The sequence below is a fragment of the Salvia splendens genome, chromosome 12 (assembly GCF_004379255.2).
Source record: "Salvia splendens isolate huo1 chromosome 12, SspV2, whole genome shotgun sequence".
Classification (NCBI taxonomy): domain Eukaryota; kingdom Viridiplantae; phylum Streptophyta; class Magnoliopsida; order Lamiales; family Lamiaceae; genus Salvia; species Salvia splendens.
In genome coordinates, this window is record NC_056043.1 from 19,599,839 (window position 1) to 19,626,716 (window position 26,878).

At 41.5% G+C, this 26,878-nt stretch overlaps 2 long non-coding RNA genes across 2 annotated transcripts; one reads left to right on the top strand and one right to left on the bottom strand.

Annotated features, from left to right (window-relative positions):
- Positions 1–1,378: 1,378 nt before the first annotated feature.
- Positions 1,379–5,341, bottom strand: LOC121757094. The gene is made up of 2 exons (XR_006041159.1): positions 5,012–5,341; positions 1,379–1,932 (listed from the first exon to the last, which is right to left on the bottom strand). It is a non-coding gene; the product is annotated as an uncharacterized LOC121757094 (long non-coding RNA).
- LOC121757096 lies at positions 3,284–6,455 on the top strand. Its single transcript, XR_006041162.1, has 4 exons — positions 3,284–4,736; positions 5,744–5,809; positions 5,992–6,166; positions 6,314–6,455. It is a non-coding gene; the product is annotated as an uncharacterized LOC121757096 (long non-coding RNA).
- The last annotated feature ends 20,423 nt before the right edge of the window (positions 6,456–26,878 follow it).

Below are 26,878 nucleotides of genomic sequence, written 5' to 3' on the forward strand. Positions count from 1 at the left end.
AAACATCTTAGGACATAGTCCTTATTTAAAAAGAAAGTTCATCTCGTTTGCTTTAACTCCTTAATTCATCTTTTCGTTTTGTTCTTGAAAATCATGCATGAAAAATCTCGTCTCGAAGATCTTTAACCAGTCCAGATAAATGTCCTCAGTTAAATTTTTGGCATAGGTTAAAATAAAACGCATCCCAAAACATTCCTCTTTCCTTCTAATTCCATCCGGGCCATGATTTACTCCAAAATAAATCATTGACTTAATACTTCATCACTCCAAATCAATAAAAATTTGTTTGAAACGGAAATGACCAAACTCTCTCTTTCTCTCCAACGTGAAATCTCAAAATGGGGTTCAAAGATATCGAGCCGCCTCCGTCCCTGCTACTAGTCATCTCTCTCTCCCAATTTCTTACTTCCTCCGCCTAATTCTCTTTCAAAATTTGACATCAACGTCCTCTTCTAGCCTTGTCTAATCAAATCTAGAATCCCTGCGTTTCCGTATCTTTTCTTCGCGCGATCATTCTCTGCACCACTGCTGCCAGGTTCGTGTTACCGACTGACGCACTTTTTAATAGCACTAAATAAAATATGCAAGTATATAGAGTTTATACTACCACCGTATTTGAAAAATATAAATATTTGAAACGATACAGGTTTTAATGCACAATTGGTAAAGTAAGTGAGAAGAATTGATAAAGTAAGAGAGAAAAAAAAATGAGTAAAGTAAGAGAGAGGAAGAGAAAAAGTAGTGAAAATAGAGTTAGTGGATTATGGGGTCCATGTTCTAAAATAGAATGATTCTAAAATTTCTATTTTTACGGAACGACCCAAAATGGAAATAGTTGTTATTTTTAAAAAATAGAGGTAATAGGATAGCCAAAGGTCAAAACCGGATATCGATCACGAGGAAACTATTACAAACTGTCTATCTTCTACTAAGTTTATTCTACTATTTGGAAACACAAAGTTTTTTGGTTTTGAAAATTAAATATTATAAAATAACGAAAGCAAATAAACAATTGCAGATAATTTGCAGAGATAAAACTGATGAGATAAGAGAATTCCAGGAATGTTCTTTCAAAGTTATGGTTTCTACAAGTTCCAACTAGAACGAGTCCCATAAATATTGTCCATGCAGCACAAAGTAGATCACATGCACTAGGAGCGTCAATCCTAGATTTGTAACTCCTAAAGGCTCCTAATACTCCTATTGTTCTCACTCTCAATTAAAAGTACCGTTTTGCAGGGAATTAATTGTAGAGTCAACTAAGCTCTTCTAACACGCAAACCTCCTCTCTCGATTATGTTGCACGTCAATAAATCATCATAGAATGTGTCACTCAAACATTAAACATTATCCACCATTTAGGATAGAAGCAAAGTAATAAACAAAACGGATATTAAATAAATAGGAACTGTATAAACCAAAATCGTTACTAACATATCCCTAGAATTCTATGAATTTATCTACTCATAATGAAATAATGTAAACTCATAGTTTCTAGGAAAACACTGAAAACATAAGAACTAAAATATAGAACCCAAATGTTGGATCTTGTAGCCTTGACCTTCTCTTGAATCCACGCTTCAAACTGCTTAAACAATGATGAACAGTGGAATGAACTCTCAAGGCTCAAATATTATGCTTAAGAAAATATGCAGCAAAAGGTTCCTTTGCTGAAGCTTGAGAGGGTATTTATAGCCTCCAAGTCGTGTGCAATAATATGGAAAATCTTCAGCATAGTATGGTAAGTCTTGGAGAGAAAATAGGGCAATTTCTGTGCACTGCTTTTTCCCAGCAAGAAGCTGCACATTGTCCAGCGGTCGCTGACCATTATTCCGTAGCTTCTGTATATCCATGAGCTGTCGCTGCGCACACTAATCGTTGGGCGTATTCTTCTTTCAGCTCTACTTTCCGAAGCGGGCCAATATTTTGATCCTTTAGTTATCGAACCAATATTTTGTCAATGAATCAATTAAACCTTTAATGTTCGGCATGGATTCAAAACAAAATAAAATGTTCATTTGGTCACATTTGTTAAAAGAAAAATAATCACTATAATTTATCACAAGACAAGTAAATTAATTCAACTATTCACAAGAAAAGTATTTATTTCAATACTAGAAAGTCTTGTATTGTAAATATAGTGTGCACATTAAAATTTATTTTAATGCTTCAAGCCAGAGTTAACTATTTGAATAGTAGGTGTTTATTTTTTTTTTGTGAAAGTGATATCTAAAATAGTGGGAGCCTTTTTCTTAAGGAATAATTAAATTCTAAGAGTTTAATAAGAGTTTCATAGCTCATTTTATTAAACTAGGATGAATTTAACTAAAACAATATTTAGTTTGTTTTAATTGCTTAAAGAATATTGAGAATTCCATTTTTCTACTTTTAAAAGTGGGAGCTAATTTTTGTCTTAGAGAATATTCATAAATGGTATTAAGATAATGTTCGTTAGAGTTAAAAGGGCTCACACCCTATAATAAAAGGACTGATGATTTACACAACTTTCAAAACTCTAATAACATTAAAAGTTTTCCATTTAACTATTAAAATTAGAAATACTTTGGTTTTCCGAAGAAAGTATTTCAAGTTAGAAGTCACAACAATGATTAAACAATAAACTCTTAGAGTTTATGACTATAAAACAAAGGATGCAATTATTCAGTTTTATTTTGTCATAATGACTAATTTTCAACTAGTCATTGTGGTGAAACAATTATGTTCAAACATATATTTTCATCACAAGTTATATAACAAGGATAATACCAAGTTAAATTGGGATTATACAATTAAAGTTTTGAAATTATATTCGACATGATTGAAACTTTAGGCCATCCGCAACGCTGTCTCTTATATGTCTCTTAACCGTCTCATCTCTTAACTATTCATGGGTCCCACTGTACTTTTTACACAATCTCTTAACTAAGAGACAACACCTACAACCCTCCATCTCTTATCCGTCTCTTAACCATCTCATCCCTTAACTGTTCATTCAATTTCATTTTTTATTTTTATTTCCAACAAATTCAATTAATAAAAACACACTGCATTAAATAAAATAAAATTATAACTTAAAATTATAAAAAAATTAAAAACCTCATTAATAAAATCCTAAAAAATTAAAAATACATAATTTAAATAAAAAAACATATTTTTTATGGTGGATCAATTTGTGGGAATGATTTGATATTTATAGAAGTGATTGGAGGCTTAAAAAATAAAAATAAAATAAAAAATTTGTAAAAAACGCCTATAAAAGGCTAGTATATTTTTTGGGATTATTTTTAAAATTTTTGAATTTTTCCTGAATTTGAAAAAAAAACAAAAAAAAAACATTTTTTTCGGATTAAAACGAAGTGGGCGTCACGGACGAACCGGAGCTCGCCACGTCGCTAATGCGCGTGGCTAGACGTCTCACGAGCTGTCCCTCCGAGACGGGATGGACACGAAAGGCTGCAACGCCGTCTCTTATCCGTCTCGTCTCTCCGGGACGAGATAAGAGACGGTTAAGGGATGCGTTGCGGATGACCTTATGTTGCTATAAGTATTCTACTTTCAATTAGTGGAAATTCAGAATGATCAAGACTATTGGATTTTGATAGAGGAATATGTATAAGTGCACTTGAGAAAGACACACAAAATTATTGCATTGGATCAAAAGACCTAGTAATATCTTGAACAAATAAATATGCTCCTAAGTAAGAATTAAGGATATAAATAACAAGTTCGTATTTTTTGTTTTTTTGTAATCTAGCATCTCGCCGGTTAGGATAGTATAGGTCTCTTTTTCAGTTTTGCGTCTAGTTAAAACTCAACCCAAACGTGGTAGCAAACCAAGCTTCCAGAATATCATCGCAATCATATTACGCATACATCCATCTCTGTGGGATTCGACAGTTTACTCCATTATACTAGCCAGTAGAAGTGGGTTGAGGTTTTGAGAACATGTTTTAGGTTTTCGTGCCAACGACTCGACTAGATCTGGGTTTCCTCTTAGCTAGTTGAACACACGACCATGCACAAACCTGCTCTTTCATGGCCCATCATAACTCTGTATAAAGGAGACTAAATAAAAGACTAATTTAATGGATTTTAATCACAAAATTTCATCGTCTAGAAGTGAACGATTTTTTAGCTCTCTCCAAAACTGAAATTATGTCTTCTTTTCTAGTCAAGTCCTTTTTATTTTGACAAGCTTTGCCCATCCAAAGGTCATTATATGAGTTCGGGATATAGATTAGATGGTTCGTGGTTGAGTATGAAGAATATCACGTGGAGAAGGCATAAACAATCGATGATTCTTTAGAGAATCAGATCGGTAAATCTAAACCATAGGAATCATGAATTAGGGTTTTGATTCCTTATTTGTGAATTATATGTCTAGCATGCAATTGATTGTTTAACATGTGAGTAATTGATCTCATAATAGTCAAATAAATCTGTATGCATGATTTATTTGTTTATGCATAACTTCCGTTGTGAAGGGGCACCAAACTCCAGCAGAATCTTCCACCAAGTTGCTACACACTCAGAATATTTCAACCCACTTAAACCTCTTCTTTTTCAAACAAACAAGGAGAAGGAGCCGTGCAGATACTTCCACCAAGTTGCTACACACTCAGAATATTTCAACCCACTTAAACCTCTTCTTTTTCAAACAAACAAGGAGAAGGAGCCGTGCAGATAGTAAAAGGATTCTTTTTCCAATTCATCAAGTTTTGCCATTTTTTCTCTCGGTATGTGTTCAAGCTAAATTCATTCTTGTTCAAGCATATCTTTTAGCATGTAGAAAAATCCTATAGAACATAGATCAAAGTTAAGCACACTATCCTTATTATCAAATACGCCATATTTTTTTTCATATTCAAGAAACTAGAAAACCTCCTAACATGTTTCAATCTGGGAATAAACACCTTAAAAATGGTAGCACCTTTAAAAAATTAATAACTGAAGATCGAACCATTCAAAATTAATTTCCTTCGGTGAAATTGAAGTTAGATGAGTTGTGTACCTTCCTTTAAAATTTCAGAATGATAGGACAATGTTTGAACCTCCGATCGGGTACAAATCGACGCTGCTACTGTTGGAAGTAACATCTACTTCCATGATTAATAATGGAAGATCTAACCGTTAAAATTTGATCTCCTTCAGTAAGAATAATGCTTTATGAGTTTTCCACCTTTGGTTAAAACTTCGGGATGATCGGATATTGTTTGGACATCCGGTCTGAAGAAAATCGAGGCTATCTCTTGTTTGGCGAAAAATAAAAAGAAAGAAAGAGAAAGAGAAAGAGTGAGAGAGGGGGATATGTTGAGAGAAAATGAGAAATAAGAAGATGAAAGCGTGAGTTGTAGAGCATGCTCTTTACTTTTATTTGTTGATGGACTCATATAACTATTTTGCAGTGGGCTTGGATGAATTATTTATTGGACTACAAATATATAAATTTTGGGCTGGAATAACATAGCATGTGAGCCCATGTCTTTTAATTAATTGTTTGGGCTTAAGTTTCTTTTGACTAATTTAAATAAGTGAGTTTGCATAATATGATTCAAGTAAATCTTTGGATTTTTTAATGAATCTCTTGATTAATTACCTTCCACGAATTATATCTCTTGATTTAATTAAAGCAAAAGAAGTAGCGTTTGAAAGAACGAGATGATAGGATGCATCATAGGTGCATTTCATTCGCTTTTATTTACGTCCTTAAAGCTAAATACATTATTATCTTTTATTGGACAAGGTCCAGCTTAAGGAATTGAAATCCAAGTGAGTTAATATTGCTTTGCGGAGTTTAGAAGCATACGAGGTGAACTTTTCTATCCTACATGCAAATGTGGATAAGTATATGAAGTATATTTGAGATAATATTTATTTATGAAAATGATGTTGTCTTGCCATAAATGAATTATTTTATGTGATGTAATGCCTATCTGTTTTGGTTATACCGAATGTACTATGCCAAAATTTATAAATCGTATTCGGGTCCAGCAAGAGGAGAGTCCCTACATGGAGTAGTGTGCACGTGGACTGTGTGTCATCGAAAGGGTTGGTCGGTCCGTTGACAGTGGAAAGTGGCCACTTTTCCATCAAAAGATGTTTCAGATACGGCGAATTACTCAAAGAACTTAGATTGCGCAATCAAACCTTTAAGTTTGAGAATTGGGTAAGCTCGGCCTTTTATGAAAAACCTTTGAGTATTATTATTGTGATTTATGGCTTGAAAATATTTTAAATCTCTAATTATATATTTTGGCAATGTTTTCACTTAGTACCTTTGTACTAAGCCCAGTATGTATTTCTAAATATGCAGGTTGGGTTGTGATAGAGTGGAAGGTGCTGATCCAAATGGGGCTTACTCTTATGTTTATACAGTATTCTCGGAGGTTCATGTCTTCGTACATAGTACCACGTTCAACTGTTTCCGCTGTACTATTTAAGCAAGTCAAATCCTGCTTTCCTCTTATGACTCTGACAAATAATAAATAATATTGTATGAACCTTAACTCGAATCTTTATGCTCGAGCGTTTCCTATTCAAGTATTCCATTTGAGATGTTACATAATCATATGAATTGTCCATAGGACGTTTCTTAATTTCCACCCTAAATCACGGTTAACTGGGTTTTACTAGTAAAATGCGAACGTGACAAGTGGGGGTCCACATTCCACTAACTCATTTTTTCATTTTTCTTCAAAAAATTAATTTTTTTTAAAACCCAGCTGAGTCAAAATGAGATTATAAATGACGGACAGAAGGAGCATAATTTTTATTTTGGAGCATATTCCACTAAATCATTTTGCTCGTGTTGTTTTTATAATAAAATACTCCCTCCGTTTCTACTATAGTTGAGTCATTTTTTCATTTTCGGAAGTTGCTTCGTAGTTGAGTCATCTTCCCATAAGGTACTCCCTTTGTCCACCATTTAAAGAACCATTTTGTCATTTTAGGTTATTCACAAATTTATAGAATCATTTACTTTATTCCACTTTAATATGCGTACCCTACGTTCCACTAACTTTTTACACTCACAATTCAATAAAACCAATACTTTAAATGAGTCTCACATTCTACTCACTTTCTCTCTATACTTTTTTTCACAAAGTCAAACAATTGTTATCGAATATAACTGTTCTATATAGCGCCATTGAGTTGTTCCAAATACTGCGAAGACTACAACTTTGTAGTCTTTTTTATTTCATGGGACTGCATGGAAATATAATTGCTAGTAGTTAAATGATACAACAAAATGCTAAACAAGCTCAATCTCACTAGCTATAACGATGATGTCCTACTCTCTTTACTTGTTCTTGCTTATCTCTATATAGTCAACGGTCAGAATCACCAGCATCTCCACCGCGGCGTATACCGCCACAGATTTAATTCTCCTAAACTGGAGGAGCTGATTGACCAGAGCTTGATGGGGCAGATTTCAGCGGCTTGTTTGGAAGCATTTGTTGGAATCGGCGGCAGATGCTTACATTTGCAGCCTCAAGAGAGGCCTGATATGGCCGATATTGTTAAAGGCCTTGAGTTAGCCATGGAATTACAACAGGACACACATCCAACAGAACAAGAAGGAGAAGCGGAAAATGACTAAACAGCGGATACTTGAGCAAACAGGTTTGTTCAGATTTCATAATGCAGGGGCTTAATTGAACCGATTCTAATAGTTGCATTATATTTAATCATGTGCCGTATATTCAATCTATTACAATTGAGAACCTAGAGAGGAAGAGGAAGAAGACATGTTTGGGATTATTTTCTGTGTGTATTCCATCAATGGAGCAATCCTCTTAATATAGAGGATTGCCCTAAGTACATATGGTAAGAATCCCCTAATTACATCTGCTATCAATTACATATTAATTACATGATTCTTTCCTTAGTTACATGATTTGATTTCCACATAATTTGATTTTCATATTCTAACACTCCCCCTCAAGCTAAGTTACGGCATCTCTGATACTTAGCTTGCCTATTACTTCTTCAAACACTTTCGGGTGGACAACTTTGGTTAGGATATCTGCCAGTTGATCTTCTGAGCGGACAAAGGGCAACTCAATAATTCCCTTCTCTATCTTCTCTTTAATGAAGTGTCGATCGATCTCCACATGCTTTGTTCGGTCGTGTTAGACTGGATTTTCGGCTATGCTGATTGCTGCCTTGTTGTCACAGAACAGTTGACTCTTCTGAGTAGGCGGAAAGCCTATTTCTGTCAGGAACCTCCATATCCACATAATCTCAGTTATTCCACTTTTTGCCCCTCAAAATTCGGCCTCAGCACTAGAGAGTGCGACTACATTCTGCTTTATACTCCTCCAAGTGACGAGGTTGTCTCCTATGAACATGAAGTATCCGGCTATTGATTTTCGATCGATTGGATTGCTCGCCCAGTCAGCATCGGTGTAGCTTGAGACTTCCAATTCCCATTTTCTTTTAAGCAAGACTCCGTAGCCAACTGTCCCCTTAAGATATCTCACTATCCTTATCACAACATTCATGTGATCTTCTTGCGGCTTGTGCATGAATTGACTTACCACTCCGACTGCATATGCGATATTTGGTCGTGTGTGGGCTAGATAGATCAACTTTCCAACCAAGCGTTGGTAGCGTTCTCTGTCTGCTGATTTTGCTCCTTCCTCTATCTTCAAACCATGTTTCTGTACCATTGGCGTCTCAGCTGGCTTGCATTCCAATAGCCCTGTTTCTGTTAGCAGATCGAGGACGTACTTCTTCTGTCGCAGGAATATCCCCCTTTTTGATCGTAGAACCTCAATTCCTAGAAAGTACTTTAAATCTCCTAGATCCTTCATTTCAAATTCTTGGGAAAGATTTTCTCGTAGCTTCTTGATTTCAGTTGTGTCATTTCCTGTGATTATCATATCATCCACATAGATTAGGAGACAAGTTATGTTTTCAACTTCTTTCTTGAGGAAAAGAGTATGATCTGAGTTGCTTTGCTGATATCCATACTTCTGCATTGCTTGGCTGAACCTTCCAAACCATACTCTGGGTGACTGTTTCAGATCGTACAATGTCTTCTTTAAGCGGCATACTTCTCTTGGGCCTAATTCATCAGAATAGCCAGGTGGGACATCCATGTATACTTCTTCTCCTTTTCCAGTTCTCCATGCAAAAATGCATTAGTAACGTCGAGCTGATGTAGAGGCCAGTTCTGATTTGCTGCAACAGACAATAAAATTCTTACTGTGCTCATTTTAGCCACTGGCGAGAAAGTCTCGGCGTAGTCAATCCCATACGTCTGAGTGTAGCCTTTTGCCACCAGTCTTGCCTTGTATCTCTCAATGGAACCATCGGCTCGTCTTTTTATGGTGAAGATCCACCTGCATCCGACTGGTCGTTTCCTTTCTGGTAGTACACATTTCTCCCATGTATTGTTCTTGAGAAGAGCATCCATCTCTTTCTTCATGGCTTCTCTCCAGTGTTTGTGCTTCATTGCTTCCTCCACTGAGGTTGGTATTTTATCCTCATATAGGGCAGCGTCAAATGCTCGTGCCATTTCAGTCATCTGGGCAGTCATGGAGTAGGCAATGGGATAGCGAGCTTTTCTTCCCTTCCAATCCGGGGAGTATCTTTTTGGGGGCACCCCTCTATTGCTCCACAGTGGAAGAACATGTTGTTCTGATGTGTCTGGATCATTGATAAGTCGTATTCTAGGCCTTGGTTACTGGTCAGTATGATGTGCATAATTGGAATATATCCGCAAAATAGTTGCTAAAGTGTGCAGGGAAAGTGTTATAGTCAGTATGGAAAAGCTCGGACAACTCAGGTGAGAAGGGCGTCAGAATGGTACTATGCTGACCAGTATACATGCCAAAAGGGCTCGAGATGGAGAAGAAGGATTGCTGGGAAGATCAGCCACAAGTAAGGGCAAAAGAGTCATTTCGCGAAGAGAGTCTACCCTAAAAATCAAGGGCAGGCCTCCATATAAAAGAGAGCCACTTGGAGAGAAAAAAAAAACTTGGAGGAAAAACACTCTTAGTTAGAGTAGTTCTCTCTCGGCAAATCAATCCTTCAGCCTAGTCTTTCATATTCTCATTCCTCGCCACAGCCATGGTAACCTGAGAGTTTCATCAGTTCGTCAGAGTTCCGCATTCTCTCATTCCAGTCAGCGAGTTGTGTAGTGTCAGCAGTTCCAACGCCCGGAGTGGCAAAACAATCTTTATTTGCTTTCTTAGTTAATCGCACTTTGTTTTCTTATGTTGGATCGGTTATATTTTAAATATTTGCTTACTTTGAAGTCTTAGTTGTGATCCAAACGTTTTTATGATATGAAGTCGTTTTTGTGCATCGGTTCCTATTTGATTCTGTGTCTTTCTGCCTAGATAGCTTAGATCTAGTTGTTATGGTAATTTTCAAGTGTTGCGAGCAAGTTTTCATTTATGAATTGATAGATCTGAGTTCTTGAGTTTAGATAGCTGTTAGATTTTAGATCTGAAATGGTTAAGTGTGAAAGCCTAGTTGATGTGATTTCTGCCACCTTGCCTGTCACCCAGTAAGCTTAATTTCAGTTCCGATAGTTAATCTTTAGATTTGGAGTTTTAATTGTAGATCTGTTTTTGTGAAGTTGTTAATCTGCAATTTTTGTTCCTGAATTGTGAGTTTGTTGATCTGATTTAATTCAAGTTGAAGAAGATAACATCTACATCCAAGTTTGGGACCACTTTTGCTTTTTAACCACTTTTTACTTTTGTCATTTACTTTTCAGCTGGTACCTTACAGATCTGACAGAATAGCCACCCAACTACCACTTATTCTCTGATGTTCCGTTTAGCCATTAATAGTAACCCAGTACCTTCCACATATTTTTTGAAACCCATGTTCCCTACTCTCACGTACACAACTACATGTCGATCATCTTTCACCCCTCCTAGTCAGTAGAGTACCATCATTAATTCTTGTCTAGGTAGAATCTCAACCCAAGCGTGGTAGCTAACCAACCCTTCCAGAATATCACCACAATTTCCAAAGCGCATTCATCTCTGTGGGATTCGACCCTTACATCCACTATACTAGTTAGTAAAAGTGGGTTGAGGAATTATTGATACCAGGTTCAGGCATAGCTGGGATTTCCATCCTGATCAGTAGGATCCATCCTTGGCTTGACACGACACCTGCACATAAATCTGCTCTATCAAAATGGCGCCGTTGCCGGTTATGTTATGGCGTTATTAACTGTTTTTGTGAGTGATACTTTGGCGTAAATTTTTCCCATCATCGAAGACGAGCGCATTGAAAAGAGAGATAACAAGTGTGAAGCAAGGGTACGATGAACCCTTGAGTGATTATTGGGCGAAGTATATGAGCCTCTTGGATGTGTGTCCCAACCATCGTATGGCGGATATAGAGATACATCATACGTTTTATGAGGGGTTGAATAAAGCAACAAAGGATCTGGCAAACTCCTCGTCAGGAGGAAGCTTCACGCAATTAAGGGCCTGTGAAGCGAAAAGGGTCCTAAGCAAACTCTTGAGCGCAAAGAAGGAGTACGACAATTCAAGAGATGGGTACAGCAGAGAAAGGATTGCGAGTGCCTCATCTACTGATCGGGAGCAGAAGATAGAGCATAAAATGGACTTGAAAATGGAAGAGCTGAAGAAGACGCTCCTAAGCGCTATCGAGAAGAACGCACCACCATCTTCTCCAACTGGGAGCTACAAGGGTGCAGAGCAGGGAAATCAAGGACCGGGCTATGATCAGCCTAATGACTTCGTCAACATGGAGCAAGTCAATGCTGCAGGGTACTATAACTCTAGTGGGAATTGGATCCAAGGGAGACAGCAGGATGCACCATGGAGGGACCATCCAAATTTTTGATGGGGAGATGGGAACCAAAATCAGGGCCAGGGTCAAGGCCAAAACCATTACAACTCCCACCTGACCAGAATCCCTACCGTAGCCCAGCAAATCCAGACCACCAATTCAACTGGTCAAGAAGAAACCAACAATCCAACAACCAACAACACCACAACCAAAACCCACAAAACCAGAACTCGAACCCTGTTTATGTACCACCCCACCAAAGAAACTTCCAAAATTACCAGAATCAACCCAACCAGGGTCCACAACATCAGCAGAACCAAAACCAGTTCCAAAACCAGAACCAGTTCCAAAGCCAGAACCAGAATCAATATCACCAAGACCAGTATAACTCTCCTGGCCAGTATAACCAATATCCACCTAACCAAAACCAGCAAAACTTCCAAAATTTCCAACCCAATCAAAACCCCCAGTATAACCAGCACCAAGGGCCAAGTCCGTCCCAATACCTTAATAGGTCGAGGCGATCTATGGAGGACATGATGGGAGAACTACTCGTTTCGCAGCAGAGTATCAAGGGTGAGTTGCAATCCAACAATGAAGTAGTACAGGGGATGTAGAATGCCCCGAAGGAGCATAAGGCGAAAATTGATATGATGAATAGGCAGTTAGCCCAGCTGGCAAGTTCGATGGGTGAAATGAAAAGGAATTCAGGGATACTCCCGTCTACAGTCCATGTACCTGAAAAGACAAACGTAAGCAAGGACACATTGCATTCTGGGACTACCTATGAAGGACCCCAACCGAGGAAGCCCAGTGGGGAGCCTAGTGGGACAAAGATACTAAGAGACGTTGTGTCGGAAGAGGAGCTACGCAGACCTCTGCCTCAAATGCAGGATCCATTTTACTTGGATGAAGAACCATCGGGAAAAGGTGAAACCCAGGGCATGCAGCCCAAGGTAGACTCGCCTAAGGAAAAAGGACCAACGAAGGATACTCCAGCCCAGAATGTACCCAAGGAAAACTCCGGGAAGGTTGTTGAAGGACCGATGGACGAGGCGAAAGGAAAGAAACCGTTCCCTTACCGTTTCGTGACTAAGAGAAAGAAGGAGAACCAGTGGATTACTTGTCAATTTTGGGAAGCTGGATGTTACCATACCATTCCTCTAGGCCGTGAAACTACCCCCACTTGGGAAATTCATAAAGGAATTCATAGCTGGAAAAGCCCAGGAGGATGGAAAGATCATGGTGGAAGGGATAGCGTCAGCAATTGTGCAGGAAAAGCTACCGCCCAAGAGAGCCGATCCAGGTATGTTCACTTAGCCTATAACTATAGGAGATGTAAAAATCGAGCATGCAATGTGTGACATGGGAGCTTCTATAAATGTTATGCCATTGTCAGTTTATAATGGTTTGAAGGGAGTAACGTTATCAAGCACTAGGGTATTAATCCAACGGGCTGATAGGTCATGCATAAATCCTGAGGGTGTGTTAGAAAATGTGTTGGTGAGAGTGCATGATTTTACTTATCCTGCTGACTTTTATGTGATCAAGATGAGTGAGTCTGAAGTTAGGGAGTCTAGCGGTATATTGTTAGGTAGACCATTTTTGAGGGCAGCTAAGACAATCGTGGACATGGCCGAGGGGACGATTTGCATAGATTTCCATGGGGAGAAATTTACCTTTGATATCAATGAGGCCATGAAAAAGCCTATCGATTATGATAATCTATGCTACGTTGATGTAATTGACCCCCTAGTCCAAGATTTTCTTGAGACCGGATTATTGCAGGAAAAGCTACAAGCATTGGATGTGTATGGACAGGCTGATGTAGAGGCATCTGCATGGTGTGATCTGATCAGTAGCCAAGGGTTAACTGACGAAGAGATAGAAGAAGCAATTAAGGACTTCTGCCAGAAATCAGAATTGATTGGAGCCGCAGGGGCTAAGCTACCAGTCAGTACGGATGAATTTTCAGATGGAGAGTTAGAGAATGAATGGGATGCTACAAGGAACCCTCTACCAACAGACACACTTCCCCCACAAGTTGAGTTGAAGAAATTACCAGAAACATTGAAGTATGCTTTCTTAGGGAAGGACAACTCATACCCAGTAATAATCAGCAGCAGCTTGACGAAAGAACAAGAGGCAAGGCTACTGACCGTTCTAGGCAAGAACAAAAAAGCAATTGGATGGAGCCTTACAGATTTGGTGGGAATAAGCCCCGATGTCTGCATGCATCATATCAGGCTAGAAGAGGGGGCAAAAACACATCGAGACTCGCAGAGGAAGGTGAACCCCAACATGTGGGAAGAAATATTGAAGGAAATCTTAATGTTGCTGTCATTAGGGATTATTTACTCGGTGCCCGATAGCGAGTGGGTCAGCCCTGTCCACATGGTTCCCAAGAAGTTCGGGATTCAGGTGGTTCAAAATGAGAGGAATGAGCTGATACCAACAAGGCTAGTCACTGGTTGGTGGATGTGCATAGACTACCGCAAGCTGAACGCTGCAACCAGGAAAGACCACTTCCCCATACCGTTCCTCGATCAGATGTTGGAGCGACTGGCTGGGAATAAGTACTTTTGTTTTTTGGATGGGTACATCGGGTATTTTCAAATCTACATGGACCCTGAAGATCAGGATAAGACCACCTTCACTTGCCCATTTGGAACCATCGCGTACAGACGCATGCCGTTTGGTCTTTGCAACTCTCCGGGAACATTTCGGCGATGCATGATGAGCATATTTTCCGATCTAATTGAGGAATGCATAGAGATATTCATGGATTACTTCACAGTCAACGGAGACTCTTTCGACTCATGCCTTCATCATTTGGATATAGTCTTGGAGAGATGTCAAGCGGATAGCCTAGTCTTGAATTTTGAGAAGTGTCATTTCATGGTCACAGAAGGTATCGTCCTAGGACACGTGGTGTCAGATAGAGGTATCCAGGTGGATCAAGCCAGAGTGGACGTCATTTCCAAACTACCTTTCCCTACTGACCATAAGGAAATAAGGGGTTTTATGGGGCATGCAGGATTTTATCGACGATTTATAAAGGACTTCGCCAAAATCGCTCAACCTCTTACCTGACTTCTTCAAAACGAGGTGGAGTTCAATTTTGATGAACAGTGCAAGGCTGCTTTCAACCTTCTGAAAGAAAAGTTGGTATCTGCACCAATTTTCCGGGCTCCTGACAGGGAGCATCCTTTCGAAATTATGTGCGACGCCAGTGATTACGCAGTGGGCGTTGTTCTAGGCCAGAAGATCGAAGGGAAAAGGTATGTGATTTTTTATGCATCTAAGACATTGAATCAGGCCCAAAGGAATTATGACACCACGGAGAAGGAGATGTTAGCCGTGGTGTATTCATTCGAGAAGTTTTGACAGTACTTGTTGGTATCCAAGGACATTGTCTATACTGACCATGCAGCCATTAAGTATTTGGTTGCCAAGAAGGAATCCAAACCCCGCTTGATACGATGGGTACTCCTGTGACAAGAGTTCAATTGGGAGGTGGAGGACAAGAAATGGGTCGAGAACAAGGTTGCAGACCATTTGAGCAGAATAGTGCAAGATGGAAACAGCAAGGAGGTACACGACAGGTTTCCAGAGGAACACTTGTGTGAGGTGATTTTTGCTGTTAGAAAGATAGATTGGGAGGAAGTGATGAAGCTTACTGGCCAGGATAGTATAACAAAAGCAAAGGAAAAGGTAGGGCAGGAGCCATGGTATGCGGACCTAGCAAACTACCTAGTTTCAGGAGAACTTCTAGAAGTGCCAAACATCACTAAGGCTCAAAGAATGAAGATCAAAAGTGAAGCAAAGTACTACTTTTGGGACGACACATACCTTTTGAGGGTGGGAGTAGATCAAGTAATAAGAAGATGCGTTCCTGACTGGGAGCAGAGGGACGTATTAACCCATTGTCACTCCTTAGCATGTGAAGGACAGCTCGGTCCCAAGAAGACGACAAGGAAGATTATGGACAACGGGTTTTATTGGCCAACCCTCAACAGAGATGCCTATGAATTCTGTAGAAATTGTGAGCGTTGTCAACTGACCGGTGGGATCTCTGCACGAGATGAAATGCCACAAGTACCGGTAATTGGTTGCGAGTTTTTGACATATGGGGGATGGACTTCATGGGTCCATTTCCTTCATCTTATGGAAACTTGCATATCCTAGTTGCAGTTGACTACGTCTCCAAGTGGGTAGAAGCCAAGGCCACAAGTACATGTAAAGCAAGGGAGGATCCAAGTTCCTCAAAAGTAACATTTTCAGTCGGTTCGGAGTACCAAGGGCCATCATATCCGATCAGGGAACCCACTTCTGTAACCGCACTATCGAATCCTTGATGAAAAAGTACGGTGTACACCACAGATTATCTAGCCCCTACCACCCGCAAGCAAACGGTCATGCGGAGATCTCTAATCGAGAGATAAAAAACATTCTGGAGAAAACAGTCAACTCTTCTAGGAAGGACTGGAGCATGAGGTTAGAGGATGCTCTATGGGCATATCGGACAGCCTACAAAACTCCAATAGGAATGTCCCCGTACCGAATCATTTTTGGAAAGATGTGCCACTTACCCGTTGGGATCGAGCACCGAGCATACTGGGCAGTACAACAAGTTAATATGGATGCTAAGGCCTATGAGGAGGAAAGGAAGCTGCAGCTGCAGGAGTTAGAGAAACTTAGTTGGAATCGTTTGATTCCGCCATGTGGTATAAAGAGAGAACTAAATTGTGGCACGATATAAATCTAAGGACCAAGGATCTCCATGTTGGCCAGAAAGTACTACTCTTCCAGTCGAGATTGAAGTTAATGCCAGGAAATCTCAAGTCGAAGTGGACAGGGCATTATGTCATAACCGCACTCCGTTCTAATGGAGCAGTGGAGATTTCAGGGAGTCTTCCTAACTCTGAACCTTTTATCGTAAATGGACATAGGCTGAAGGTGTTTAGGGAAAGTAGTGATGTGGGTGTAGTGGATGAGATTCCACTGAAACCACATGGTAAGGTTGCATACTGACCGGTAGGATAGGAATTTGGAGTTCCACTGGGCTCGCCTCTTTTAGCGTAATTTACATATGCTGGCCTAGTAGAATTCCAATTTTCCTAAAGGAAGATGTCAATACTGTAAAAACGTGGTAGTTAATCTAATCTTTTCATGCAAGTTAAATTTTTAAAATCCAAAAATATTTTTCGGACCTCAAATATTAATTTGGAGTACGTACTGATCACCAGAATGCCAATTTGGTGAAACTCCTAAATTTATTTAAGTGTCCTCTTTACTTTGTTACTAATCTAGGAAAATATAGGGGGAAATCATTAAGAGACGAAATTTGAATTTGGGGGCTTGTTGCAGCTTTGCAGGCAGACAACGATTGGGAAGGCGCGTGTGCAGAAAAAAGATAGACGACGTCCAATCAGGAGGCAGAGCTCTCAACCGTCTCCCACACAAATCGCCGCGACCTGGAAACCGCCTGTAGCCGGTTACAAACCCTCAACTGCCCTTTTTCCATCCTCATAACCAAACCATCTCTCCTATTTCACTTCACAGACCCTTACCTCCATCCCTCTCTCCAAAATTTCCACCATTCCCACCACAAAAGCCAACACTCGCATTACCACCAGAAATTCAACAAATTAAGCCATGGGAAAGAAGAAATGGGAGAAGAAAATCACCGGTGAGAAACCTACTTCAAACCGCACGAAAGAAACCCCAGAATCGCAACCACCACTGGAAGAGTGGCCGCCGAACCCGCAACCACCGGAGCCGATTCCTTAGGCTCTGACGATGGTTTCTTTGGACGTAATGACAGAGTTCCTTCGACAGCAGGACCCGAATCGAGATTGGGCGGCTGAGTTGGCTGGTTTTAGCCGAGTCGGGGGCAAATGGAGCATGACCGGAGAAGCCCCGACAGTACCTGCAGCAGAACCGATCGTGCAGCCCACAGTACAACCACCCACTTCCATTCCAATTTCCTCAGCAATTCCACCAGAAAGGGAATCTCCCTCGGCGACCACACCGCCAGAGCTCTCGGAACCCTCCCAAACTCTACAACAAAGCGGCTCGATGGATATTGACCCCATCTCCGCCTACTACGATTCTGACCCAGGGGAAAGGGAAGCGAGAAGAAGAGAGGAGCAGAAGAGTCAAGTGGGAGGAGATGAACCAGAAAGAACGTCGGTAGCGGAGTCTACTCCTCAAGGAATGGCAAGGGAAGAGATAGATCTGAATGAAACCGCTAGGAAGCAAGGCCTCATGACTGATGAGGAGTTTGAAGCGCTTTTGAGCGAGGAAACTAGGATGAAAGATGCCACGATGGCTGAGGATCCAGCCCTCGCATCAAGGGCAGTAGGTGAGGGTGAAGAAGTTATTGCAGGGAACAAGCCAGTAGATGAGTAAGAAGAGATGGATGAGAGACAGAGAGAAGGAGGGACATAGTCAATAACTCCCCAGACAGAGGCGGAGGGGAGTGATGCGCAGATTGAGGAAGAGAAAACAGTAGCAAGAACAGAGGTACCAGAACCAGTGGCATCTCTAGTAATAAAACCGGAGGCCGTCAAGCGGAAGTTGGTGTTGAAGAGTGACCCTAGGGCGAAACGGCCGAAGCCGGAAAGAGTATCGCAAAGAGGTCTAGGAAGGTGGGCATCTAGCAAGGCGAAGGCGAACACGGCAGCAGATCCAGTGGAGGTTTTAAGTGAAGAGGAACGGACCACTCCCACAAAACCTGGGGAGTCCTTATCCGCTATTGACTTGGAGGATACTGCGATGGCAACTGAAGTGGTCTCCCCAACGCCGAGTGACCAGGGCGAAGAGACTGAGCAGATGGCTGAGGGGCTGGACCTCGCATCTGCACCAGTCGGTCACGACGAGCCAAGAGAGGAAGGTACCCACATCCGCGTAGAGACCAACCTTCCTGCCCAGGACTAGCCTTCAACACAAGCTGAGAAGAAACCGGAAGATGAGGATAATCGTGATGAGGACAGATACCAAGAAGAGAGGAAACGAAAGGGGAAAGCCCCTGTTAAGAGAAAGCCAAGCACCAAGAAGCAACGCACAGTGAACATAGGCATCATCATCACAGACCCAGTTCAGAGAACCCCACCGCACCGTCAGGAGACAAACGACAATGACTATGCTGCTAGTGAAGAGGAGACATCCGACAGCGACGTCTCCCTGGAGGATGAAGTGTATAGTGAACAGCAGCTTCCACTGAACCATCGGGAACTAGTACATCCCCAGGTGGAGAGATTGAAGTATAGACGTTGGACAGTGGAGCTCACTGATGAGCTGGTGGAGGGGATGAAACTGTTCGACTCCAAAAAGCTACAAGATGCTTTCAAGGATAAGGATGAATGGAGTAAGCAAATTAAGTGTGGAAAGGTACTCCATTTTCCTTCCCTCGATGAGTTAGATGTCCGTGAATCTTTTCTGTCTTATGTTCGTGCGTTAGGATTCGAGTGGTTATTGGAGAATAGGGATCCGAATAACCCTATTAGGCTAGCGAAGGAATTCTTTACTATATTTAGATTTAGGGTCACCACAGACTTGGATGAGGATTCTATAAGCTTTAGGTTGTTTGGAGGGGAGATAAGCATGAGTTTGATAGAGTGGACAGTAAGATTGGGGATGTGTAGTCTGGAGGAGGCCATAGGGCCGGAGTGGAGGAGCAGGGAACGAGGGATTCCCCGTAGGCACGTAAGCTTCGAGCCCCAGGAGGCATGGGAGGAATTAACTCACCCGGCCGCTGGGCAGTTTGCATCCACTATCTCTAGCTCCATCCACTTCAACAACCTAATCTTACGCCTCGTACAACTCCACCTGGATTTCAACTTGCTGGGGCAATCGAATTCAGCCGTCCGAACATCAATGACAGAGCTATACCTCCTTTGGTGCGCCAAGCGTGGGATGAAAATACATCTGGGATTCTGGACAGCTTACCAGTGCCATCTCATTGCCACCCATCCTGCGAGAAACCTCTCCCTCTGCCATATCTTGGGAGTATTCGTAAGAAACAACATCATCATCTCGGAAGCTGAAGGCTTATCCCCCCTAATAATGGTGGACCCCCTGGTCTGTTTGATACACCATTCTTTGTCTGAATGAATACTGTTTACATTAGGCATGGAGTCCCGCGTTTCTACGCTATGGGAGAAGACGCAATTCCAGCTGGAAGAGTTGCAGCAAGCCAGGGAACACAAGCTCAAGCGCAGAGGCAAGAGAGATTGGAGAAAGCAGTGGAAGAGCTAGGGGAGGAAAATCAGCAAGCTAGGGCGGAGTTGACTCGCCTGACAAGTGTAATGGAAGGAATCTGAAGGAGTTAGCGGCAGGGAAGTTAGTACGAGGAGTTGGAACGAGTGGCCACGGAGGCCAGACTGATGAACCAAGAGTAACCGAGACAGAAGTGGAAGCGACAGAGGAAAAAAGTACCGAGGAACCGACAAAATCTGAGGGAAGTGAATCCGAATCCGAGAGAGAGGAGTCCGAAGAACCACCTGCACCAACCCCTGCCCCACGGAGAAGCAGGAGAAATATATGACCACCCCACTTTCCAGTATGTTTTCTTTTCTTTTTAATTTGAAGTTTTTATTTGTTATTTTTTGTTGTTTTTAGGTAGAGTAAATTTGTGTAGCATGTGAGTGTAAACCCTATTCATAACACTTAGACTATTCAATAGTCTAAGTGTGAGAAGTACGGAGTTTACTACTTTGACGCATGTGTTTGTGTTTATGTTGTTTTCATTCCGTGTGCATGTTAACTCACACCTAGCCTACTGCATAGCCTAAGTGCGAAGAGTTTATGTTTATATGTGTTTGTTTTTGTTGAGATCTGTTTAGGTGTAAAACTCTCCCACTTAGCCTATTGCATAGTCTAAGTGTGAGAAGTTTTTAGAAACAACATGTGTTTTCTTGTTTGGTATGTCTGTGTGTCAGTCATACTAGCCATTACCTTTTCCACTTCACAGCCTTATCTGAGGGCAGACACTTGTGAAGTGGGAGGGGGGATGCAATGGCCAGTATGACATATGTATATATTGTGTTTAGTGTTTGTGTTAGTGTCTTTCTAGGTCTAGTTTTTAGGTCTGTTATACGTGTTGATTGGGCTTAAAACTCAATTGTATCGAGCTGACGGTGAGGGGAATTGAAGGAGATAAGACATGCTGGAAAATGGAAACCACCCCCTAGTATCTCCTAGTCAGTATAGATGATGCGAGTATGAGAGAAAAGCCCATCTTTAGAGCCAAACACAAAAGCCCTCTTAAAATGTGAGTTAAAAGCCTAAAGTGGAACCACTTTCCACCAATTCAGAAAAGAAAAGAGTGGCTACCACAAGATGCCTAGGGTAAAGTGACCGCGTGTAGCAAGACTGAAGGCAGTAGGAAACCCCCCCCCCAAAAAAAACAAAAAAAATCACCTTTAGAACCTTTTTTCTAAGCCGTATCTACACCCATGTATAACCCCCTAGCCACTAGGACTGTGTGTGTGCGAGGCATAAGGCAAGAAGGCAACTGGCCAGAAGGACATACAAGAAAGAAAACAACTGAAGAAGGAAATCGAGAAGTAAGGAGAAAACTGACTAGGAAGAAATTCCAGGCCCAAAACAGATAAGAAGGAATAAGGGTGGCGAAGCCACATAAAGAAGGCTAAAAAAATGGTCGAAAACACTTGACCACAAAAAAAAGAAAGAGAAAAAGAAGGAATAAGGGTGGCGAAGCCACAAAACGCTACTGACCAGTTGGAGACCAATATCAGAAAATGTCCAACCGAGAGAAGTAGCAGCCGAAAGCTCAAATGCACACATTTCTCCCACATCAAAATAAGTAGTAGTTTTGAGCCTTAGAGCCTTAGGAACATCTACCCCAAACGCTACAAACCAATAGCCCCGTTACAAAGACCTTCAGGAGCTGCACATGAGATCTGAGTCCGAAGCATCCGTGGTTCAGCATTATGAGAGAATACAGTCCTAACATACCTGGTGAGGAATGGGTGACTGAGCGAATCTATTGTTTGGCCGCGAGGATGGGTGATCTTGACTAGCAGATCTACTGATTGGGAAGGAAAAGGGGCGGCGAAAGTTCAAGGCTGTCTAAGGCCGGATTGCACCTGATCCCAAGGGGAGGGATGGTTGAAAATATAGCCCGATTAATGTGTTTAAATGTTCCTTGTGTCTGTTTTGTGTGTTTGTGTTGTTTTTGTGTTTTTATTTGCGTCATAGTTAGAGTCCAGGTTAGGATAGAGTCGGTAAGGGGTGTAACCAGGCTAGAATGTGACTTAGTGTTTTTTGTTTGTTCTTCACGCTTGAGGACAAGCATGTGGTAAGTGTGAGCAGTTTGATAAGTCGTATTCTAGGCCTTGGTTACTGGTTAGTATGATGTGCATAATTGGAATATATCTGCAAAACAGTTGTAAAAGTGTGCAGGGAAAGTGTTCTAGTCAGTATGGAAAAGCTCGGACAACTCATGTGAAAAGGGCGTCAGAATGTTACTATGCTGACCAGTATACATGCCAAAAGGGCTCGAGATGGAGAAGAAGGATTTCTGGGAAGATCAGCCACAAGTAAGGGCAAAAGAGTCATTTCGCGAAGAGAGTCTACCCTAAAAATCAAGGGCAGGTCTCCATATAAAAGGGAGCCACTTGGAGAGAAAAAAAAACTTGGAGGAAAAACACTCTTAGTTAGAGTAGTTCTCTCTCGGCAGTCCTTCAGCCTAGTCTTTCATATTCTCGTTCCTCGCCACAGCCATGGTCACCTAAGAGTTTCATCAATTCGTCGGAGTTCCGCATTCTCTCATTCCAGTCAGCGAGTTGTGTAGTGTCAGCAGTTCCATCGCCCGGAGTGGCAAAACACTCTTTATTCGCTTTCTTAGTTAATCGTACTTTGTTTTCTTACGTTGGATCGATTACATTTTCTATATTTGCTTACTTTGAAGTCTTACTTGTGATCCAAACGTTTTTATGATATGAAGTCGTTTTGTGCATCGGTTTCTGTTTGATTATGTTTCTTTCTGCCTAGATAGCTTAGATCTAGTTGCTTCGGTAATTATCAAATGTTGCGAGCATGTTTTCATTTCCGAATTGATAGATCTGAGTTCATGAGTTTAGATAGCTGTTAGATTTTAGATCTGTAATGGTTAAGTGTGAAAGCCTACTTTACGTGATTTCTGCCACCTTGTATGTCACCCAGTAAACTTAATTTCAGTTCCGATAGTTAATCTTTAGATTTGGAGTTTTAATCGTAGATCTGTTTTTGTGAAGTTGTTAATCTACAATTCTCGTTCCTGAATTGTGAGTTTGTTGATCTGATTTAATTCATGTTGAAGAAGATAACATCTACATCCAAGTTTGGGACCACTTTTGCTCTTTAACTACTTTTTACTTTTGTCCTTTACTTTTCAGTTGGTACCTTACAGATCTGACAGAATAGCCATCCAACTACCACTTATTCTCTGATATTCCATTTAGCCATTAATAGTAACCCAGTACCTTCCACATATTTCCTGAAACCCATGTTCCCTACTCTCATGTATACAGCTACATGTCGATCATCTTTCACCCCTCCTAGTCAGTAGAGTACCATCTTTAATTCTTGTCTAGGTAGAATCTCAACCCAAGCGTGGTAGCTAACCAACCCTTCCAGAATATCACCAAAATTTCCAAAGCGCATTTATCTCTGTAGGATTCGACCCTTACATCCACTATACTAGTCAGTAAAAGTGGGTTGAGGAATTATTGATACCAGGTTCAGGCATAGCTGGGATTTCCATCCTGATCAGTAGGATCCATTCTTGGTTTGACACGACACCTGCACACAAACCTGCTCTATCAATCATCTTGGATGGTCTCCTCTCTATGCTCAAGATCAGTCTAAATAACAGTTGACTCACTTGGGTCAGAGTTTCTTACCTCAGGATTATCAGTCGAGGTGATTGCGAGCTCGTCACTAGGTTCAGTGGCCTCTGACGGTGTGTTTGAGGCCTGCTCTGTGTTAAAGCTAACCTTCTCTGTTGGACCCACATCGAGACCGGGGTTTGGCATAGGACTGCTTGGAAACAAACTTAGCGGGTCACTCATGGTTTCTGTTGGTTGATTTCTCTCCCCCTAGCCACTAAGTTGGTGATAGAAATACTCATTCTCTACGAAATCACAGTTCATTGTGACAAACATGCGTTTGGTTTTGGGGTTGTACCACCGGTACCTTTTTTGTTGTTGGGCATATCCTAGGAAGACACCTTTCACAGTGCACGGGGAGAACTTGGATCTCTCATGTTTGGGTATGTGAATAAAGATAGAACATCCGAAGATTTTTGGTTCAAGAGTGAGTGAGAGAGGTATCTGTGTCTGGTTCGATTGGACTTGGATAGGAGATTTCTTGTCGAGACCTTGAGTGGGTAGACGGTTTAGGGTGTGGACAGATGTGGCTATGGCTTCAGGCAAAAAGGATTTTGGGACTTTAGATTCTATAAGGTGGGCTCTGGTCATTTCAAGGAGCTTCCTATTCTTCCGTTCTGCTACCCCATTTTGTTCTGGTGTGTGAGGGCAAGTGGTCTGGTGTACAAGGCCTTGTTTGGCAAAAAATTGTTGCATTTGGGCATTGAAATATTCCCCCCCATTATCTGATCTTAGGATTTAGATATTTTTCTTATATTGGGTTTGAACGAAAGTGTAGAATAAGACAAATTTATCAAAGACTTCTGACTTAGATTTCAAGAAATAGATCCATGTCATGCGTGGACAGTCATCAATAAAAAGTATAAAATATCTAAACCCTTGACCGCCTGTAACAGGTGCTGGTCCCCACACATCAGAATAAATAAGGGAAAAAACTTGGTCGACACGGGTATTATTAGACTTAAAAGAATGTCGATGACTCTTAGCCAAAAAACATGTATCACAATCCATACGAGTAATTTTATCAAAACTAGGGAACAAAACTTTAAGATAACCTAGTGATGGGTGTCCTAATCGATGATGCCATAGCCAAGCCTGTCTGTTTGTGGATCCGTGAGTCAGCATCGCGATACTCTGGTGAGCTACCTCATCCACATGGTAGAGACCACGTCGCTCAGTGCCACGCCCAACAATCGTCCCCGTCTGAATATCTTGTAACATTAAAAAAGATGGTTGCATTAGTAAGGTGCAATTCAGTTCCTTCGTAACGTGACTGACTGCTAATAGTTTATGGGACAAGGTTGGCTCATATACGCAGTTCGAGATTTTTAGAGCGAGTGAAATATTAATGGTTCCCGTTTCCTGGACAGTAAGTAATTTCCCATTGGCAGTTTGGACGTATTTTTTGTGAGGTTTGGACATCCCAGTAAAATCAGACTCATCGAAAGACATAGTATCGGTGGCCCCACAATCAAAAATTCAATCCTTATCCTTATATGAGGATTCGGACATACTACAGGCTGTGGATATATTCTCAAGGACTTGAAATCGATTTTTGCAATTAATTCCAGGCTCAAATTCTAATTTTCTAGAGTCTGGGAGCCTATTTCCAACAATATGAGAATAGATGGGGTCGATTTCTAATTTAGGGTTATCTGGGGACCGCATAAATAGAGAGTGGGGTATTTTCTAATATTTTCCAGATTTGGGAGGACTCAATTGCAATAAAGGGAAAGGTGAGGGGTTTAGTTTAGAATTAAACCCCTCTATACCTGTGCCAACCCTAGCCGATACAATCTCCTCCGCCGCTGCATTCCCATTCCCATCTGCGTCGTTCCGTCCGGCGGTGGAGATGCTGGTGCTGCCCCCTACATTTGCGGCGCCGGTAGCCCGGTTGCTCTCCTCTGTTGCCGGAGTTCCCCTGTTCCCTCTGTTCGACCAATTTCGGGCAGCCCGTCGTTTCTTCATTTCATCCCACTAATCAGGATATCCGACGATGAGGAAACATTGGTCCTTCGTGTGTTTCTTTCCCCCACAGTTAGTACATACCAATCGGCTCTTGTCCTCCATGAATCGTTGGTCATCTCCTCGGTGTGGAGTCTGCCCGCTCCGTCCGCCGCTGCTGCCGCGACTCGCTAGTCCTGCCCCAATCAAGTCGTCCGTTGAGTTTCTGGTCCCTGCGGTTGGTTTGAGCACGCTTTCGTTTGTGGCCTCGCGTCGAACGATGGCGTAGGCATTCTTCACCGAGGGCAGGGGGCCCATTTTTAGGATCTCCCTCTGGATTGCTTCATGGTTGCTGTCAAGCGCCATCAAAAATTTGTAAAGTCTTGTTTCATGGACATCCTTGTTGTGCTCGGCAATGTCTTCCGGGCACTTCATCTTGTTCGGCTTCTTTCTGTCAATAGACATCCAAATATTTTGGAAACGCAGCCATAGTTGTTCCAAACTCAGATCTCCTTGTTTCAGGATACTTGTTTTGACATGTAAATCATAGACTTGCAGGGAATCTTCACCGCTGCCGTAGGTCACGGCCAATCCTTCCCATAGTTCCTTTGCCGTTGGGTATTGGGAGACCTCGTTGACGAGCTCGGGCTCCATATTGTTGATAATCCATCCGAAGACACAGTGATCCAATTTCTGCCACGCCGCGTGGTTTGGATCTGTGGTCGGTGGAGAGTCCGATTCTTTGGATATGTGGGAGGTTAATCCCTTCCCCCCAATCGCCCTCTTCATGAGGTTTGCCCACAACGGGTAGTTATCACCCGATAGCTTAGTCGTGATAACAATTTCGCCGAGGTTGTCTGGGTTCACCATCTGTCCGGAAGAGGGTGTTGAGGAGTTTTGGAAACCTCATGGCAAATTCTTCATCGAAATTTACCAGAGAATTGTTTCCGTCAGGTTTTGTTGGATCTGACATGGTTTTTGTGTTTGTTGCAGGATCTGCCCTTAGTCGGAGGGTTCGGGATTGGTATGGGCAATGATGATTATAAATTCTGAGCCCCTTTCACTCAACCTGATCTGGTACCATATTACAATTGAGAACGTAGTGAGGAAAATGAAGAAGACATGTTTGGGATTATTTTCTGTGTGTATTCCATCAATGGAGCAATCCTCTTAATATAGATATTACCCACACGCTCCCTCCATCCCTAAGTACATTTGGTAAGAATCCCCTAATTACATATGCTATCAAT